The sequence below is a fragment of the Camelus bactrianus genome, chromosome 17 (genome assembly GCF_048773025.1).
Source record: "Camelus bactrianus isolate YW-2024 breed Bactrian camel chromosome 17, ASM4877302v1, whole genome shotgun sequence".
In the NCBI taxonomy this organism is placed as follows: Eukaryota; Metazoa; Chordata; class Mammalia; order Artiodactyla; family Camelidae; genus Camelus; species Camelus bactrianus.
This window is the reverse complement of record NC_133555.1, coordinates 15,868,662-15,888,116: the sequence shown is the minus strand read 5'-3', so window position 1 is coordinate 15,888,116 and position 19,455 is coordinate 15,868,662. Positions and strand designations below refer to the sequence as shown.

At 45.8% G+C, this 19,455-nt stretch overlaps 1 non-coding gene across 1 annotated transcript; it reads right to left on the bottom strand.

Annotated features, from left to right (window-relative positions):
- Nucleotides 1-19,069: 19,069 nt before the first annotated feature.
- On the bottom strand, nucleotides 19,070-19,176 carry LOC123613014 (U6 spliceosomal RNA). The gene has a single exon (XR_006720328.2). It is a non-coding gene; the product is annotated as a U6 spliceosomal RNA (small nuclear RNA).
- Between the last annotated feature and the right edge of the window lie 279 nt (nucleotides 19,177-19,455).

The window sequence follows — 19,455 nt, the reverse complement described above, 5'->3', positions numbered from 1 at the left end:
GTGTTCCTTCAATGGTTTAAGAGAGAACTTTGTTTCTTGAAGCAACTAACTAGCTGGAGTGTCCTAGGAACTGCGGAAAACCTAGCTCATTTCACTGGAAAAACTCAGGCCTGGGCTGGTATCACTGGGGATATCTGTAGAATATTTCTGAAGATAGGATCAACTTCTGAAGAAGCAACCCTGGAGCCAGAAAGAGGTGGAGCTTCCAGGGCCATCTGTTTGAACCTTAACCAGATTTTGCAACCAGCTACAATGTCACCTGAGCATGTGCTTATCAGAGGTAGAAACTTTCATTGATCTGCTTCTTGCACGGTAGGAAATATTTTGTCAGTTTTGTCCTGGGTTATACCTCACACCATTTACAAAAATCCATTCAAAATAGATCATAGACCTAAGTGTAAAGCCTAAAACTATAAAACTTCTGGAAGAAAATATAGAAAAAAATCTTTGTAGCCTTGGATAGATCCAGATTCCTTAGATACAACAAAAAAACATTATCCATAAAAGAAAAAGTTGGTAGCTTGGACCCCATCAAAATTAAAAACTTTGGGGGGTGATGGAGGGTATAGCTCAGTGGTAGAGTGTGTGCTTTTGCATGCATGAGGTCCTGGGTTCAATCCCCAATACCTCCCTTTACACTATAAACAAACAAACAAACAAACCTAATTACCTCTCCCCAACCCCCCCCCCCCAAATTAAAAACGTCTGCTCTTTGAAAGACGCTGTCTAGAAAATGAAAAGCAAGTCAAAGATTGGGAGAAAAATGTTTGCAAAACATATAGCTGGTAAAGGAATTGTATCCAGAATATATGAAGACCTTTTACTGTACAATTAAAAAACAAGCAACCTAATGAAACATGAGCAAAAATCTGAATGGAGATTTTGCCAAAAAAAGATATTTGTATGGCTAATGAGCACGTGGAAAGACACTCAACATCATTATTCATTAGGGAAATGCAAATTAACCCACAGCGAGATACCACTACACATGAGAATGGCTTACATCAAAAAATCCTGACATTCCCAAGTGCCAGGGAGGATGTGGAGCCCCCCTCACGCAACACAGTGGGAGTGTAAGATGATTGCTCCCTCTGGAGCTGGTTTGGCATTTTCTTACAAAGTTAAACATGCACTTACCAGCAATCTTCCGGAAATTTACCAAGTGAAATAAAGACATATGTTCACACAAAAACCTGAACTGAGATATTTATAGCAGCCTTATGGGTAATCACCAAAACTGGCAAACAACCCAAAGGCCCTTCAGCTGGTGAATGAGAAACAAAGAGTGGTAAGTACACCCACGCCACGGAAGAGCACTAGGAACAAACAGCTGACACACTCGTGCAGCACCAGTGAATCTCAGATGCATTATCCTGAGGGGAAGGAGCCAGTCTCCAAAGGTCACACAGGGTGTGAGTCTAGTTAGGTGACATTCTGGAAAAGGCAAAAGGCAAAACTGCAAGGATGGAGAACAGATCACTGGTTGCAAGGGGTTAGGGGTGGGAGGAGTTTTTGACTACAGAGGGAGGAGCCACAAAAGGGAACTGGACAGGTGATGGAAGTAATTTATATCTCAGTTGTTTAGGTGGCTACGAGGCAAAATGCATTTGTCAAAACTCAGATCAATACACCAAAAAGAGTAAATTTTACTACATGTAAATTATACCTCAATAATCAAAAAGAAAATGAAAACAACTATATATATGTAAATGTATGACTAAAACATTAAGCTGTACACCAGAAATCGAAAACATTGTAAACTGACTATATACTTCAATTAAAAAAAAAAAGAAAGCTAACAAAATAGAAGCACCAATAAAATAAAATTAAATAAATAACGCCTCAATAAATTTGACTTTTGATCTCTTGGGATTGAAAAGGTCCCCAACATTCCATATTACCTGCCCCCTTAATAGTAGTAACCACAAGAGCTAGCATTTTCTAGTTTTGCTGTGTGCCTAGCACTGTGGGTGATCCTGTGTTCCCCGAGTGTTCTTTTCAGTAATTCACCCACTTACCCAGGCCTTAATCCTTAGAGTCATGCGTGACTCGTCTCTTTCCCTTATACCCTCCCTTCTGTCCATCGGCAAATCCTTTGCAATTAACCTTCAATATATATTCTGAATCTAGCCACTTCTCATCATCTCCACTGCGGTCAACTCCAATCCAAGCTGGGATCACCTTCGGGCCTCCTAACTGGCTGCCCACTTCCCCTCTTGCTCTCAGCACCTGTTAGGATGTGTTAGGTTATGCTGTGGTTACAACTGCCAGATCTTCATGATCTATCCTGACCAAGGTGGATTTCTTACTGAAGCGACGTGCCCACTGCAGGCCGCCTGCAGCTCTGTCCTCTGGCTCCTCCCTCTGGGACCCGGGCTTCACCTCTAATATTGCTGATTGCCGAGACCGAGGGAAAAGGAGTTCTGCTGGCCCTGGAAGTGACACTCGTGACAGCTGCCCGCAGCTCATGGGTCAGAGTCTTGTGGCCCCATTCAGCAAGAGGAAGCACAGCCCACTGTGTGCCCGGCAGATGCAGGAAATATTTGGCGATCAGCTTGGTGATTACCATGATTCTTTAAGGTCTCTTCTCCAAACAGCAGTCAGAGGATCCTTTTTGAAGATGTAGTTGACAAAGTGACTCCCCTTGCTCAAAGTCCTCTCATGACGTCTCATGAGTATTTAGATTAAAGTCCAGAATCTTGACTCTGATCTTCAAGGCCCGCTGACTTCACCCACTCCCAACCCAGCTCCGGGCACACCGGCCTCTTGCAGCTTCCTGCCAAGCCCAGCCATTCCTTGGGGCCTTTCTACCTGTTCTTCCCCCAGATAGTCCCATGGGTTCACGTCTTGTGTCGCCCAGGTGTCTGATAAACGCCCCATCTTCATCCAGGACCTCCCTGACTAAGGTATCTTACATGTCATGACCCCAGTCAGTGCATTCCTTTCACCCTGTTTTATTTTTCTTTACAATCTGGCATCAATGACGTATTATTTGTTTTTACCTGACCCACTAGAATTTAATTTCTCCTAGGATGATGGCTTTGCTTTGTTTCATTCTGCATCCCTAGTGCCTAGGACAGTGTAGGAAATGTTCCTACATGTAGGAGGAGCTCAAAAGTTATTTGTGGAAGGAATGAAGAAGCACTTTTATACTTGCTACCCCACTGAAGCCGCATACGATCCAGTGAGGTGGGAACTACCATTACCCTATTTGATAGATGAAGACACTGAGTCAGTGAAATGATGTGCCCAGAGTCAGGGACACGGTTTGAAATCAAACTCGGCATCTAACTTCTCAACCCCATCCCTTCATTTCTGCTTCTAGAGCCCAGCTTTCATTGAAAAGGAAACAGCTGGTTTTAGAGGGAGCTGGAGGCAGTTGGGCAGATGTGGAATTTCAAGTGGTCCTCTCTGACAGAGCATCCTGGGGTCCTCTTAAAGACAAGGAGGTTTCCTATCTCTGGCACCTAATTTATGGGCCCACATTGCTGTGAGTACTTGCCAAAGCAGACAAGCCACGCACAGCAGAACCCAGGGACGGAAGGGTGCCCGTGAGCACTGCTGCAGTTTGGGCCTCGGGAAGATGCAGAGCAGGGGGTTCCCTGTGATGGCCCATTTCCTTCCTCGATTCAGCAGTGTTTACTGAGCCTCGGGCCTGGGAATTGCTCCCCTAGCAGCTTGTTCTTGATGTTGAATTTCCACCCTTAGAATCAGAATCACACAATTTTGAGAATGGAAAGGAAAGTCATTATCATAGTAAGTGAAGTAAGGCAGATAGAGCAAGACAAATATCATAGGATATCACTTATATGTGGAATCTAAAAAAAGGATGACACAAATGAACTTATTTACAAAATAGAAATAGACTCCTAGACATAGAAAACAAACTTACGGTTACCAAAGGGGAAAGGGGGAAGTCGGAGGGGAGAGGTACACTGGGGACTTGGAATAACAGGCATATAAGATAACCAACAAGGACCTACTGTACAGCACAGGGAACTATATTCAATATTTTGTAATAACCTATAATGAAAAAGAATCTGAAAAAGACTATATATGTATGTATATAAATGATTCACTTTGCTGTACATCTGAGGGATTGTAAATCAACTATACTTCAGCTTTAAAAAAAAAAAAAAAGGAAGAAGAATCAAAACAATCTAGTTCTGTCTTTTTAGGTCAGAGGCAAAAAACTGGTGAGGGGGTGGGGACCATGGAGGACTCTCACCCACACTGTGCCCTGGGCCCTCACAGTCACCCCACCGTGAGCTACCGCCGTCCACCCCCTCAGGAAGAAGGCGCACGCTGAGGGTCAGGCAGGCCACGGACACCATGAGTGGGTTTTAAGCCAGAGCTTCAAAACCTGCTTTTCTGAGCACAGTTTTTCTACTATACCACAAACGAAATTCCCTAAACCCTAACACCCTGGGATTCATTAATTAAGAATTAAATTAAGAAATAGGCTCGCCCGCCAAACATCCAATGGTGGGGTTTATTTACATGCTGTCATGGACTGAATGATGTCCCCCCGTCTCAAATGCATATGGAACACCCTCACCCCCAGTACCTCAGAATGGGAGTGGATTTGGAGATGGGGCCTACAAAACAGTGAGTAAGCTAAAATGAGCCCATTCGTGTGGGACTTAATCCAATCTGACCGGGGTCCTTAGGAGGAAGAGACATCAGGAATACATACACACACACACACACACACACACACACACACACGGAAGAAAGATCACGTGAGGTCACAGCCAGGAGGCGGCTGTCTCCACGCCAAGGAGAGAGCCCTCGAGACAAAGCAAACCTGCCCACAGCTTGATCTTGGATGCCCAGTCTCCAGCAGTGTGAGACAACACATTTCTGTGGTTTAAGCCACCCAGGCTGCAGTATTTTGTTACAGCAGCCCAAGCAGACTAATACTATGTCATGAATTTGTGGGTAGGTGAAGACAGGCAACCTGCCACGTGCGAGATCCTAATAACTGACATACGTGGAGTGTTAGCAGGCCACGTGCTCAACACTTTAGGTTTTTTAATGGAGTGAATGCTCACAATAACACTGTGAGGTAGGTTCCATGATAGTGCCTCTTTTATTAACAAGGAAGCTAAGACGAAAGTCACTTGCCCTGAGCTGCATATTTGGAAAGTGGCAGGGCTGGGATTTGAAGGCAGGCTCTGAAGTATCTAGTTCAGTTAGTTAGCATCATTCCCATCTTCCAGATGAGGAAACTGGGACTCAGAAACTCATCCGACTGTCCCCAGCCAAGGCGTGGCACAACCAGACCTCTTAACTTTGAGCTTTATCACAAATTGAATCCCTGGAACTCAAGAATCCGGAATTTGATTCACTGCAGCCAGAGAAATGATCCACCTGGAGGAGTCAGGGCAAAAATCTCTGGACATCCAAGATGAGTTTGCAGAGGAGAGGCACCTGATCTAGAAGTTTGAGCCTCTAGAAGGGTGAGGAGAGATGGTAAGGTCGAGCTGGAGTCTGGGAAGGCTGGGAGGAGGGGACATACAAACACCAGAGCTGTAAGGAGCACCGTGTCCCTCACCACCCCCAATTCATATCCATTCCTCCCTGTGGCCGCTGCCCACTGGCAGAGGGGCAGGGACTGGCTCCAGGTCACACAACTAGGAAGGCAGTTGGCAGGACTCAGTCAGGTCTCCTTGACTCCAAAGGCCACTCTCTTCCTACTTTTAGTTTTAGATCTGATAGTATGGAGACCTACTGTGTGCCAGATACCAGGTGCTGACAACACTGGGATAGAGAACATGGCGGGCCTTGGCTACTGGAACGCTTGGGCCCAGAGAAATGGGACCTAGGCAGATGCTGACAGAAGGTGTGGAGGGCAGTGGTGGATTGTCATTGTCCCTCTGTGTTCTTTCCTCCCCTGGTATTTTCCCCCTTCCCAGGTAGTTAATTGGGAACGTGTTCTCTGTCTGAAGGAAGCAATGTGGCAGAGTAGAAGAGAAAAGGGCCGTCAGTCTCTGCCTCTCATGTTCCATCCTGCTAAACTCTCCAAGTTCCCAAGCTCCCACAGGGGAACCTAGGGGAGGTCAGGAATAAACTAATGTCAGAAGAAGAAAGTAGGTGGAAGTGCTTTTTCAAGAAAAGAAACTTCCCAGGTGCTGTGGGAGGGAGAGAAGGCAAGGAGTTAATGAGATGGAGGGGGCGACGGCCCGAGAGTGGGAGTCCATCCACAAACCCCCATGAAGGTGGCAAGACTTCAGAGCAGGAGTCCTGGTGTCTATGCAGACATAGCCAAAGCCACCTGGTAGAGACTCCAGGGATCCAGCATGGACTGGGCATTGCCACGATGACTCCTGCACTGGAAGTGGCTATGAAGAGAAAACCAGGGATGTCTCTATGGCGACCTGTGACGAACAGATGCCCTGGGACCAGGCAGACGCGTCCCTCAGCACCTTGACATTAGAGAGTCTACAACTCAGATACAACACCAGAAAAAGAGGAAGCACCAAACAGACCGAGATTGAGTTAGGATGGGGGTTCAAAATAAAAGTCAAGGGCAGAGAGATGAAAATAAGGAAAGAAATTTTGGCATGCCTGAAACTCACACTTGCTATGTTGTATGGGTGGCAAACCCAGGTACCTGAGAATATACAGGCCAGCCAGGATTGTCCAGGGAGACAGGTCAGAGAAGACATCCCAGGTCTAGGGAACCGCACATGCAGTGACACTTGGCTTGTGGACCACAAGGAAATCAATGCGCTGGAACTTAAAGCGCACATGGAGTGGTGGAGGTGAGAGTCCAGACAAGTAATCCTGTCTTGAAGCATCTTAGAAACCACGTGGATTGGATGGATCTCATCTTGAAGACGAGGGTAGACTAACAACACATTTTGATCAAAGGAGTTGCAGGATTAGTACTGAGTTTTAAAAATCTCTTTGGGAGCAGTACAGATGGTGGTGGCTTGAGTTAGAGTGAGAAAGGGGGCAGAAGACCAGTAAAATTCAGCAAAGTGCTGAAAAGAACAAGGAGAGGGTTAATGGGAAGAAAAAAATGAGAGATTTCAACATTAGACTTTCCAGGACTTAATTCCTGGTTTCACTTTGGGGTGAAGCAGAGGGAGGAGTCAAGGATGATGTCCAGGCTTCTGACTTGGGTGAATGAGTCAATTATGGTGCTATTAACAGAGATAGAGTCGTAGGAGGAGAGGCTGTTTGGAGGAGGAGACATTGAGTTGAGCTGTGAATATGATGAATTTGATGTGTCACTTAGGATGCTTTTGGCTGCAAGTAACAACAACAACAACAAAAGAAAAGAAAAGAAAAAAGCCATGCAAACAAGAAGAAAAAGTATTATTTAACATTGTTGGAAGCCCCTGTCCCAGTTAAGATACTATCAGCTGGTCATTAAGGACCCAATTTCTATGCTTCTCTTGTTGGAGTCAACCTATCCTTCATGGTTGCTGATGGTTGTCACCACTGCAGTATTACAAGGCACAACAACATCCAGAAGAAGAAAAGGAACCATTTTTCATGTGTCTTTTTTAAAGGGAGAAAAAAAACCTTTCCTAGACATTGCCAGCAATCTCTCCTGGCAGGATCAGGTCACGTGCCCACTCTGTAAGCAACCACGGACTTCGGCCAAGTAGCAGAAATGGAAGGGCGGTTGGTGGGCCCACCATCACCACGTCTGCAAGGTGACTGTGGCACATGCACATGAAGATATCTTGGAAACAGCTGGAAAGGTGGATCAGAGGGTAGATTTTGGTTAAAGATATCATGAAGGGGCTATGAAAGGAAGGCTGAAGATGAACCTCTCAGGGATGGGGCAGAGAGAAGAAACACGGGCCAAACACAGAACTCCAGGAAATACTCCTAATTAAGGGGCTACCTGGGGAAGAGAAATTACAGCGTGGTAATTGAGAACTTGATTCTGAATTCCAACAAACCTAGATGGGAATTCCTGTCCAGCCACTTATCAGCTGTGAGACCTGGGGTATAGATTCCTTGATAGCTCAGAGCTTTATTTTCCTTGTCTGTAAAATGGAACCAAGTCCTACCTCCAGGGGTTGCTGTGACGAGGTGATAAGAAAATGCACACAAAGCCTCGCATGACCTCAGCCCACAGCAGCTGCTTGTAGCCGTTGGTGGAAAAGAGAGCAGCCTAGAGGGGGTCTGAGAGGGAGTGACGGGGAAAGCCAGAGTACACCCAGGACGGGAGAGTGTCATTGAAGGCACAGGGCGAGAGGATTTCAAGGAGGAAGGAGTGGGCAATTATGTCATCTGCTGAAGAGAGGTCGGGTCACAAGTGGACTGAAAAATGCCCTTTGGATTTAGCAATTAGAAGGTCATTGGTCCCCTTGACAAGAGCACTTTGAATGGAGTGCTGGGGTTGGAAGGCAGGAAGCAGGGGTCAGCAGTCAAGACCGGAATTCAAGCTGCCTGGCTGCCAACATCAGTGTCCTTTCCACCATGCCAGGAGCTGTTTCATTCTGAAAATTCCCGTTTTAAGTCATGCCTCAAAAATACTCTCTCGGAGAGCAGTGAACAGTAGGATTCCACAATCTGTGAATGAAACGACCCCTCTTCGTCACTTTTTATTTTGTTTGTGGATCAAGAGAAGGTGGTTGTTTCCTTTCATTAGAAATATGTCGCTTTCTTTCGGAGGGTTTGTGTTTGCATTATCGTTTTATTGCTATATGGTTCCTTTTTATATAACATATTTTGCTACTGTAAAAACAAACAAACAAACAAAACCCAAACAACATATGTGCTTTGCATTAAACTCAAAAAGTTCAAACCCCTCGCTCTGTGCACATTTTTGAGGCAAAGTGTGGGACTTGGAAAACTCTAGAAGAACCGTGCAATTTGGCAAATCCTCCTTTAATAAATGATAGCGGTGGCTTTTGAGACTCGTTTGGTCATATGGATCAGGTTCGTCAGGGCTGCTGTTAAAAGCCTAATATTTTTCCTGTTGCAGAATGTCTCCAATTAATCCAAACGTGGGCAGCGGCTGAGCATGGTCAATCTCATGACCTCCTTCCCGCTGCCCACCTCCCCCGCCCGGCGTCTCAGCTCCCCAGCGGATGATCCCTCATCCCTAGCAACAACTGCAGCTGCTACTGTTTCTTGACTCTGGCGAGGAAAGTGGGCTCGGGGCCAAGTCCACTGTCCAGGGCTCCCGGTAGAAGATGCTAGAAGAGCGCTGCACACTCTCTCACCGTCAGTGACCCAAGTTCGTCACCTCTGCCAAACATCTGGATTGCAACACACTGAGTTCAAAGGTCCAGCGTGTGTGTCTGCACCTGGCCTGGCTATTTAAACGGAGCTGACCTCAAACCAAACACCAGGCCTCCGTGCTGTTACTTCTGCGGAGGCTTGGATGCCAAATATACATATTAACTTCGGCATCTTCTTCCTACAGGCCTTTGTGACTTAAAAAAAAAATGCATATTAAGCATCTAATGTGCAGAAAGAGCCACCCAGCTCTTCTCCGGGTCCTGAACTCTTCCCTCCCAGGCAGGCTGCTCTCCTATTCAGCAGCCGTTTTGAATGTCTGTTCACAGGGCTCCTTTCCACCGTGAAGGCCACCGTGGCTCTTGTATTTCAAGTCATCAGGTGCTGGGCACGCTGCAGAGGTGCTGTTTCCCGCCCCCAGGAGAGGCTGTGAGCGAGCGCCGGATGTGAGGAAGACCTCTCAGAATTCACTGCCAGGGTGGGGAGCGACGTTGGGGAAGAGCAGCGCAAAACGGGGCCTTGAAGTTCGAGTGGCTTCTTCTTTCTCAGCAGCTCTGAGGCTGTCCTTCTCTCTGAAGTCAGCTAAAGGAGGATGGATGAGCGTGTGTGGAGAGTGTGGCTGGGAGCCGCCAGGGGCGGAACAGGTCTGGCCGTCGAAGGAAGAGGTAGATGATGGGATTCCGGGGCACAGGAATGGACCAAGTTTTCCTGTTTCTAGAAAGAGGCCTGAAGACGGAGAGAACATTGTTCAATTTCCAATGCAATAAGTGCCAGGGAATGTACAAAATATCATGGGGTAAAGAGAAGAAAAGACTGTCACTCAGATGTTTAATAAAAGTTTCACAGAGAAATGAGTGCTTGAATGGGGTCATTGGGTCCTTCCTTCACTCACCAAATATTTACTGAGCCCTACTGTGTGCTGGCACCATACTGGGCACAGGCAGAGGACAGGCAAGGTCACTCCCATCATGGAGCTGTCTCTTTCATGAAGCTACACTGTATGCCTACTGGGTGCCAGGCCCTGGGAGATGTCCCCCTGGAGATAACAGTCTGTTGAAATAGATGAGACAGTCAGATGAGCCATTTAAACAATGAGCCATGGTGTTATGATCTGGGAAGAACTGAGAGCTCTGGGGTGATAAGAAGGGAACTCGGTCTAGTTCAGTGCTTCTCAGGGAGGTGGACGGGGGCAGAGAATATTTTGCGGGCTTTGGACACGGAGACTTGTCACAACTGTCGGGGGAAGGGAGCTACTGGCATCAAGTAGGTAGAGGCCAGTGAGGTTGCAAAACCTCCTACAGTGCCCAGGGCAGCCCCCACAACAAAGAGTTATCCAGCCCTAAATGTTAACAGTGCCCAGGTTGAGAAACTCTGGCTTAGTCCTAGGCTCAGGGAGCGGCGTGGGGAAGAAGTGCAGTTTGATTTGAGAACTAGAGGATGCTAGGGGGTCAGATGCTGGGGGATATGGGTCTGGCGTCTCATCAGAGGAAACAGTAGAGGGAAATAGGTGTCCCCGGGGAGCTTGTGCTGAGGCTGGAGGGAGGGCGGAGGGGAGATGGTAGGAAATGAAACACAAAATCCAGTCTGTTCCCAGAGTGACCAGAGGGCTTTCTGTGCCCCCTTGTAAATTGTGAGCTTTGTTTGGAGGGCATGATGGGCTGATACAACCTCCCCACCCACACACATCTACACAGTCCCTTGGAAAAGGTCAAATCCAGAGATAGGATTCAATTTGTTTTCAGAAGACCCACTCTAACAGCGAGGCAGGTGATGGGAGAGGGGAGAGACTGGAGGCACGAGAGAGGCTTTTGCGAAACAGGGATGACGAATGTAGGCCACGGCCGTGGACAGGACGAAGTTGCAGCAGACTCCTGAGAAGAGAGGCATTTTTTATACTTGGTGGTTAATTGGATGTTGGGAGAGAAGGCATTGCTGGGGATGACTCTGAGGTCTTCAGTTGAGGGCTAGTGTGAGTGGTGAGGTGTGTCAGAGACATACATTTGTAGGGAACATAGCTCTGTTTAGAAATATGGTGTTTATAGTCCTCAGGGGACAGCAACATGGACACGTCCTGTGCACAGAGAGAAAGGTGGGTGTGGCGCTAGGGAAAGACCTGCACTGGCGATACGGATGTGGGTGGTAACCAACGTCTCAGAAGTGGAGAAGGTGTTCATGGAAAGTACCTAGGGAGAGATAAGAAGGAAGAGACAGAGGGCAGAATGTCAGGGTTCATCCATAGTTGAAAGGCAGAAAGAGAAGGGAAAACAGAGGAGGGACCATAAAAGTACAGAGACATCTGCCATGGAGGGAACTCACTGTAAGAATAAGAAAGTGGTCAAGCCGTCTGATGGAGCAGAGGTTCAGCAGGATGTGAAATTAGATGAAGCCTTCATCAGACACGTCAATCAAGAAGTCACTGGTGACCTTTTCAAGAGCAATTTCACTATAATGGTAAGCACAGAATTTATTTAAAGACATTTGATTACTTAAATGTAGAGGGAGAAAATGAGACTTGAATGTCTTTATATCAGGGCAGAATTTGTATAGCAGTCATTTTCCAGGCTTGGCAAGCAGAAAAGGAGGGTATCAATTAAGTAGCAGAAAACCAGGTTTACAATAGGCTAAATATAAGAAGAGTTATTGTGTACTAAAAAAGAAGTTTGGAGGCAAGCATCCCCAGAGTCAATCTGGCAGCTTAGCAATGTCGTAAGAATCTGGACTCTTTCTGTTCCGCTGCTGTCACCCTCATGCTTATCACCACATGGTCACAAAATGGCAGCTGCAGCTCCAAGCATCACATTCTCACCTGGCAGTACCTACAGCAGGAAGGAAGACAGCTAGAGCCAAAATGAGGCTCACGCCACACTCCTCTTTCCTTGTATTGAGAGGCTTTCCCTCATGCCTCATTGGGAACTCAATCGTGTGCCCTCTCCTAGACCAGTTAAGATAAGGAGAGTGGGACAACCGAAAATGGCTTGCACAGATCATGATTCCTCCCCTGGGGCTAGGCACATGGCTGCCTGAACAGAACTGGTGTTCAGTCCACAAGAAGGTCTGGGGACTGGCAGTTGGGGTGGCAACCAGCAGTGTCTGCCGTAGGAAACCATCCTTTCATAGGGTGAGGATGAGTTATGGGAAAGCAAACCAGAGACCTTATAGAATGGGACAAGACCTTAGAGAGCTTTGAAAAGAATGTGTTCTCGGCCCTGTTGTCACTGGTCCACATGCATCATTTTACTGGCCCTCATAATGAGGTTATGAAGAAGAAATTTATTATCTCCGTTTTACAAAGGAGGAAAAGGAGGCTCAGAGTGTTTAAGTAATTTGCTCAAGGCTATGCAGCTAGTGAGTGGCAGAGATGAGATCTGAACCCACCCAGGTCTTTCCCTCCAGACTGACTGTTTTTTTACCCACTATACTTTACTACCTAGGTACTGCCAAGTATAAATACGTCCAGCTATTGAATGAGCCTGGGGTAGGGGCAGGAGGAAGGGGATCTTGAAACTCACAGTCCCTCTGTGTCTTTAAAATCCTATCTCTCTTCCAAATATATTCCAAAGTGTATGGAATATGGAATATATTCAAAATATATCCATCTATATATTTCAGGATGAGCACACATGCCTAATTTAAATCATGACAGCATGTTGGAAAGGCATCTTAACAGTACCTAGAAACAAAAGTAAAGAGGCCATAAATGCTATGTAACCCTTTAGTTCTGCTCACAGTGTCCCGGAAGTTGGGTGGCGGGACTTTCAGTTTCCTGAGAATGAAAGAGCTCTAAGGCAAGCCAGCCTTTCTCAGGGTTAACATGGCCCTGCTCTAAGCCTGGGACCAGTTGTTTCGCTAGCTGGGTCTCCGGTGTCTTTCCTCACCATGCCCAAGACTGCTAAGATCGCCCACTGTGGCTTGGATTAGGGCTGTGGGCAGAAAGGTGAGAGGCTAGCTGGGACTTGGCAAGGAGATGACCCCACCTTCCCACCGACAGTGGGAACTCAGTTCTAGTCACCTATGCAACCCCTCTCTCCCTTGTGAAGGACCTAGAGACTCTGAATCCCTCTTACCGATGCAGCGCTTAAAGGTGTTACCCAGAAATGGCATTATCACATTGTAACAGGGAAGAACAAATCTGACTCCATATGGGATCTTTTCCTTTTCTTTTTAACCTTTGTATATACAGAATACAGGATGGCCCAGTCTCAAGGCTCTACCTTTACAGGTATAACACTCTTCCATTCATATAGAGAGAAAAAGTTTCAGAACAGAGAATAACATTTGTCTTGTTGGAGGTTTGTAGGAACGTTGTGACCAGACCTACATGGATGGCTGCAAGAACAAAGGATTCTGGCACCAAGAAGTTTACAGCAACTAGCCACACCCTCTCCCCTTTTAGTATACAAGAGGCTTAAATTCTGACTCAGGGTAGATAGTTCTTGGACACAAGTCCACCATCTTCTTGGTCTGCTGGCTTTCCAAATATAGTCGCTATTCCTTGCCCCAACAATCCATCTCTCGATTTATTGGCCTGTCCTGTGGCAACCAGTACAAATTTGGACTCGATAATAACAAGTTATAATCCAAACCTAAACCTAAACCAGGGGGAGTCTGAAACAATGTTAAATCCGTTCAAGTCTTCCCCTGGCCCACAGTGCAGCCATGGGGCGCCCTGGAATATGAAGTAGAAGAAGGCACCTCTTCCTCTGGGCAACAGAGCCAGCCTGGTGCCAGGGTGCGTGACTCGGTGAGTGGATTTTAGTCTCACTGAGCAAAGCACAATACAAAATAACGGCCTGGACCCAGGTCTTGTCTCAGATTCCCCAGAAGTTTCTCCGGAGGTTAAAGCAGAAAGCTGGGGGACACAATCTCACTCAGCTTAGAGGGAAAGGAGGGGAATTCTAAGCACTCTTTTCTGGTTCTTGAACTACTTAAATCCTACAGCTCAGCCTGGAAAGACTCGATTAAGAGGAGTTGCAGGAAAACCTCAGAACCATGAAAGGCCCAAGGCCACATTCAAAAAGCTTTCAAAAGCTGTTAGCACGGAACAATTTTGTTTAGTTCACAAAATTGGCATTGACTCAGCCAACACCTCTCTTCTTAGCTTCATCCCTCAGCCTCATTCACAACTCCCCATGGCACAGGAGGAAGGAAAATGCAGTGCTTAAGATGGCTGGGCTACAGATTTAGGTTTAGAATTGGCCGTAGTTCTTTGGAGCTGTGTGACCATTGGCAAGTTACATAACTTCTCTGAACTTGAGTTTCCTCATAGGATTATCATAGTGACAAGATGAGATAATGATGTATAAACACTTCACATTATGCTTGCCCTTTGGAAAATGGATAGTACATAATAGTTTATTATTAACCTAAGCAGTGCTAGAAGAAAGAACGCAGGAGTGGTCAGCCCATCTGACCCCACTTGTCTTGCCTAAACACCCAGATAGGTTATGGCCAGTGTGGTAAGAACTATTAAAAGTACGTATGATTGGAAGTTGGCATGACCAACTTTGTCTTTTTTACTGAACATCTGTGTATAAAGCACTGAGCTAAGCATGATGGTGAAGATAAAGAGGGGGAAAAAAAATCCTCTGCCTTTAAAGAGTTTGCAGATTGGTAAGAAAAGAAGGATCAAAGAGGCATCTGCTGTTACCACTTGAGAAACAATTCTGGTAGCGTCTATCATTTTCTCCCTGCCCCATCCACCACCTGGAGGAGCCAGCCCTTCCTGTCTTGTGATCCCGACTCATCCTGGGTGCAGCTGATTGGGACAGAACTAGGCACCTGACTACACCAAGCCAGTCAAATTCTCTCCTGGGAGTTTAAAATTGAGCAGATCAGAATTCAGACTCAGGATGAAGTTCGTCCGTGATGGTGATGGGTACAGAACTATCAGTGATGTAAACTCAAGGCTGATAGAGTTCTCTGCCTTGGGCACGCCAATTAGTAAGCAGAGAATTCCAGAGGATGGTAATGATGGGAGGCCAGGAGCTCCAGAAAGTGATGAGAGAAAGAGGTGGAAGCAGTAGCCCTTTTAGATTCTTGAAGGCTTTTCAGTTCCTATGAGGCTCAGCTATCTTTTCTCAATGGGTTCTCGTGAGTCTTCTCTTCTGATAAACCCCCTTTCATCGGAGCAATCAACACCCCCTGATTCCACAGAAGGGCTGAATGTGTGGGACTCACTGATTGGCTATAAGGAGCTGCCAAAGGCTATTCAGATATGATTCCTTTCATCAGAATAACTGCCTCTTGACATCCTGATTAGATTAACCATTTGGTTTTAATCCAAACCACTGTTTGGCAATTGATCCCATTTGAACAGACCCAGGAATACAGGAGTGTCCTCCCCTCTTACTCAGAGCACCACGAGGTTATGTGATGGGAGACCGTGATGAAGAGATTCACTGAAAAACACATCCTTCTGGGGAATCAAAATTCTGTAAGTTGTAGATAAAAGAAAAGTGCGGTTAAAGCTCTTCCAGGCTCTCTTCCAGGCCTGCCTTCTGACCTCTAGGTGGGGGGCAGCCGCTTGCTCTCAGGTCTTGGGCTTCGACGTGTGGACTTGTTTTCACGGCTGACTTAAGGGACACTCTACGCCAGCACCACCCAGCTGCATAGAAGACAGGAACAGCTGGTCATCAATCCAAATGCAGTGTCCATCCAAAACATCTTTTTAAAAAGCATAAACACGATTACTTTCATCCAAGCGCCCTTTCTGAATACCCTGGGCTTGCTGGTACATTAGCAACCTGATTTTGTCATCGCTAAAGCCTCTAAAATTTAATTCAGGGAAGTCTATGAAAGAGGTATTGTGCTTGAGGAATATGTATATTGCCTGTACATCAATTGGCATCTTGGGACTGCTCTGGGGCACAGAGGTCAAAGTTTAGTGATGCATGGAGTTGTCGCCCTAATGGTAAGTATTGATCAGCAGCCTCAGAAGCAACCAGCAGGCACTCAGTCTTTCTCCAGCCAGACGCCAGGCTCCCAAAGAAGGAGTGTCTCCCTAAGAGAGGCTTGAAAACAAGGCACAGAACACTTGAGCCTGCAATACAGAGAGACACTGAGATAGTGAATGATTGCTTTGCTGGGACACGTGGGAAATGATAAATAGCATCGTGGAACGTCTGCGTAGCTGTGAAACCTGGAGGAAAGTACTCAGAACCAATAAATATCATATACATACGAATATATTAGTTTTCTATTGCTGCCCTAACAAATTACCCAACATTTAGTGACTGACAATAACACAAATTTATTATCCCACACTTCTGTAGATCCAAAGTCCTCATTGGCTAGACTGGTTTCTCTGTTCTGGGTTTCCCAAGGCCAGAATGAAGGGTTGCATTCCTTTCTGGAGACTTTCTGGATGGACTGCTTCCAAGCTCGTTTGGGTATTTGGCTGAATTCAGTTCCTGACAGTTGTAGGACTGAGGTCCCCATTTCCACGCTGGCTGTCGGCTGGGAGCTGGTCTTTGCCCCCAGAGGCTGCCCGCACTTGTTCTCATGTTGTACACACTGTCCCCTCCAGCAGTGGCAGGGTCCCTTTCACACTTCAGATCTCTCCAACTTCTACTTCTGCCAAATCTCTCCCAGCTCCAGCCAGAGAAAGTTCTCTGCTTTTAAGGGTTCGTGTGATTAGACTGGGCCCACTGGGTCATCCCAGATAATTTCACTACTTTAAAGAATGTGACCTTAATTATACCTGCCATGTCCCTTTTGCCATGTGACATAACATATTCCAAAGTTCCAGGGATTAGGATGCGGACATTTTGGGGGGTCTTACTATTTGGCCTACCACACGAGACATATACTTGCATATCCTGAAAAGCAGGGTTGCATCTGGAACAACCTGGTGGGGAACGCATTGCAATCAAACTGAGCAAAATGCATTGGATGGTGTGCTAGTCACCTACTGCTGCGTAACAAGTTACCCTCAAATTTAGCAGCTTAAACCAAGAAACCTTCAGAACCATGGAATTATCCTAGAACTTTCATGGGTCAAAAACCACATGCAGCTCAGCTGAATGTCTCTAATCCACAGTCTCTCACAAGGTTGCAGTCAAGCTGTTGGCCAAGGCTGCAGTTTCATATGAAGACTCGACTTGAGGGTTAAAGATCCACTTCCAAGTTTATTCACATGTTGGCAGGCCTCAGAAGAGTCACCTCCAAGTTCACCCAGATGGTTATTGGTGAGCCTGTACTGTGTACCACGTGGGTCTCTCCATAGGCTGCCTGAGTGTCTTCCCAACATGGCAGCTGGTGATCTGAGTGAGAGCCAGAGCCAGAGAGTGAGAATACCAAGAGAGAGTGAGGGAGTCTGAGATGGAAGCCACAACCTTTTCTTCTAAACCATCTTAACCATTTTTAAGGGTGCAGTTCCATAGTGTCAAGTATATTCACATTATTGTGCTTCAGATCTCCAAAACTTTTTCATCTTGCAAAACTGACACTCTGTCTTCATTGAACAACTCCCCATTTCCCACTCCCCTCATTCCCTAGCAACCACCATTCTACTTTCTGTCCCTATGAATTTGTCTACTCTAGGCACCTCTTATAAGTTGACCCATACAGTATTTGTTTTTTTAGTGACTGGATTATTTCACTTAGTAAGATGTCTTCAAGTCCATCCATGTTACAGTATGTGATAGGATTTTTTTCTTTTTTTAGGCTGAATAATATTCCATTGTATGTCTATGGCACATTTTCTTTATCCATTCATCCATCAGTAGCATTTGGGTTGCTTCCATCCCTTGGCTATCATGAATAGTGCTGCTGTGAAAATGAATGTGCAAATATCTCTTCAAGATCCTGCTTCCAATTCTTTTGGATTTATATCCCAAAGTAGGCTTGTTGGATCAGATAGGATTTCTAGTTTTAATTTTTAAGAATCCTCCATACTGTTCTCCACAGCAGCTACACCACTGAACATTCCCACCACATGGGTTCCAATTTCTCCATCCTCACCATCACGTTATTTTCTCTCTCTCTCTCTCTCTGTGTGTGTGTGTGTGTGTGTGTGTGTGTATGTCTGTGTATGTTTATAGTGACCATCCACAGCTCCCTGTAGTTTTGATTTGTATTTCTCTAGTGATTAGTAATGTTGGGTATCTTTTCATATGCTTATTGGTCCTTTGTATGCTTTCTTTGGAAGGAAGCCACATTCTTTTAGAAACCTCATATCAGAATTGATATCCCATCAATTCTGTTGTATTCTATTTATTAGAAGGAAGTCAGTAAGCCCAGTCCACACTCAGGGGGAGCAGGCTACTAGGAAGGGGGACCATGGGGGCCATCTGAGAGGCTGCTAACCACAAAGGAGGTCTCAGGGGTCCATGAAGAAGGGCACCTCAGGCCTTCAGTGCATCAAGGAGATTTTCTTATACTTCCATTTTGGTAGGAATCACTTGGAGGAGTTTATTAAAAATCAGGTTCTTAGGTTCCTCCCCAGAGGTGCTAAATCAGAGGACCTTGGGTAGGACCTAGGAATCTGGTTTTTAATACAAAGTCGCAGGGAATTTTTTTTTTTAAGATATAATTCATATGCCATAAAATTCACCCTTTTAACGTATACAGTTCAGTGGTTTTTAATACACTCACAAAGGTGTGCAACCATCACTGAGAACATGACCTCCCCACAAAGAAACCCCTGCTCCTTAGCAGTCCCTGTGCTTTCCTCTCTCTCTCCAAACCCCGGACGACCACTGATCTAACTTCCGTCTCTACGGATTTGCCTATTCTGGACACTTCACATAAGGGAAATCACACAGTATGTCACCTTTTGTGTTTGGCTTTTTTCACTTAGCATGATGTTTTTAAGGTTTATCCATGTTGTAGCATTTGTCAGTATGTCATTTCTTCCTTTTTTTTTTTTTAACACTTCATGAATTTCCGTGTCATCTTTGTGCAGGGGCCATCCTAATCTTCTCTGTATCATTCCAATTTTAGTATATGTGCTGCCGAAGCGAGCGCTATGTCATCTCTTTTTATGGCAGAATAATATCCTGTTGTATGGCTACACCACATTTCATTTATCCGTTCACTCGCTGAAGGACCCAGGAGAGTCTTATCATAAGGGGAATTTGAGAAAGGCCACACACTACATTTTACAGGGAGACCAAAAACAGTTTGGGTGTCTCAGATGCTTATAAAATGCAGATTTCTAGGCCCAACCCAAGTCTCCTGAATTAGAATCAGAGGAAGGCCCAGGAATCTGTGTTTTAAACAAAATTTTCAGACAGATTCTCTTGC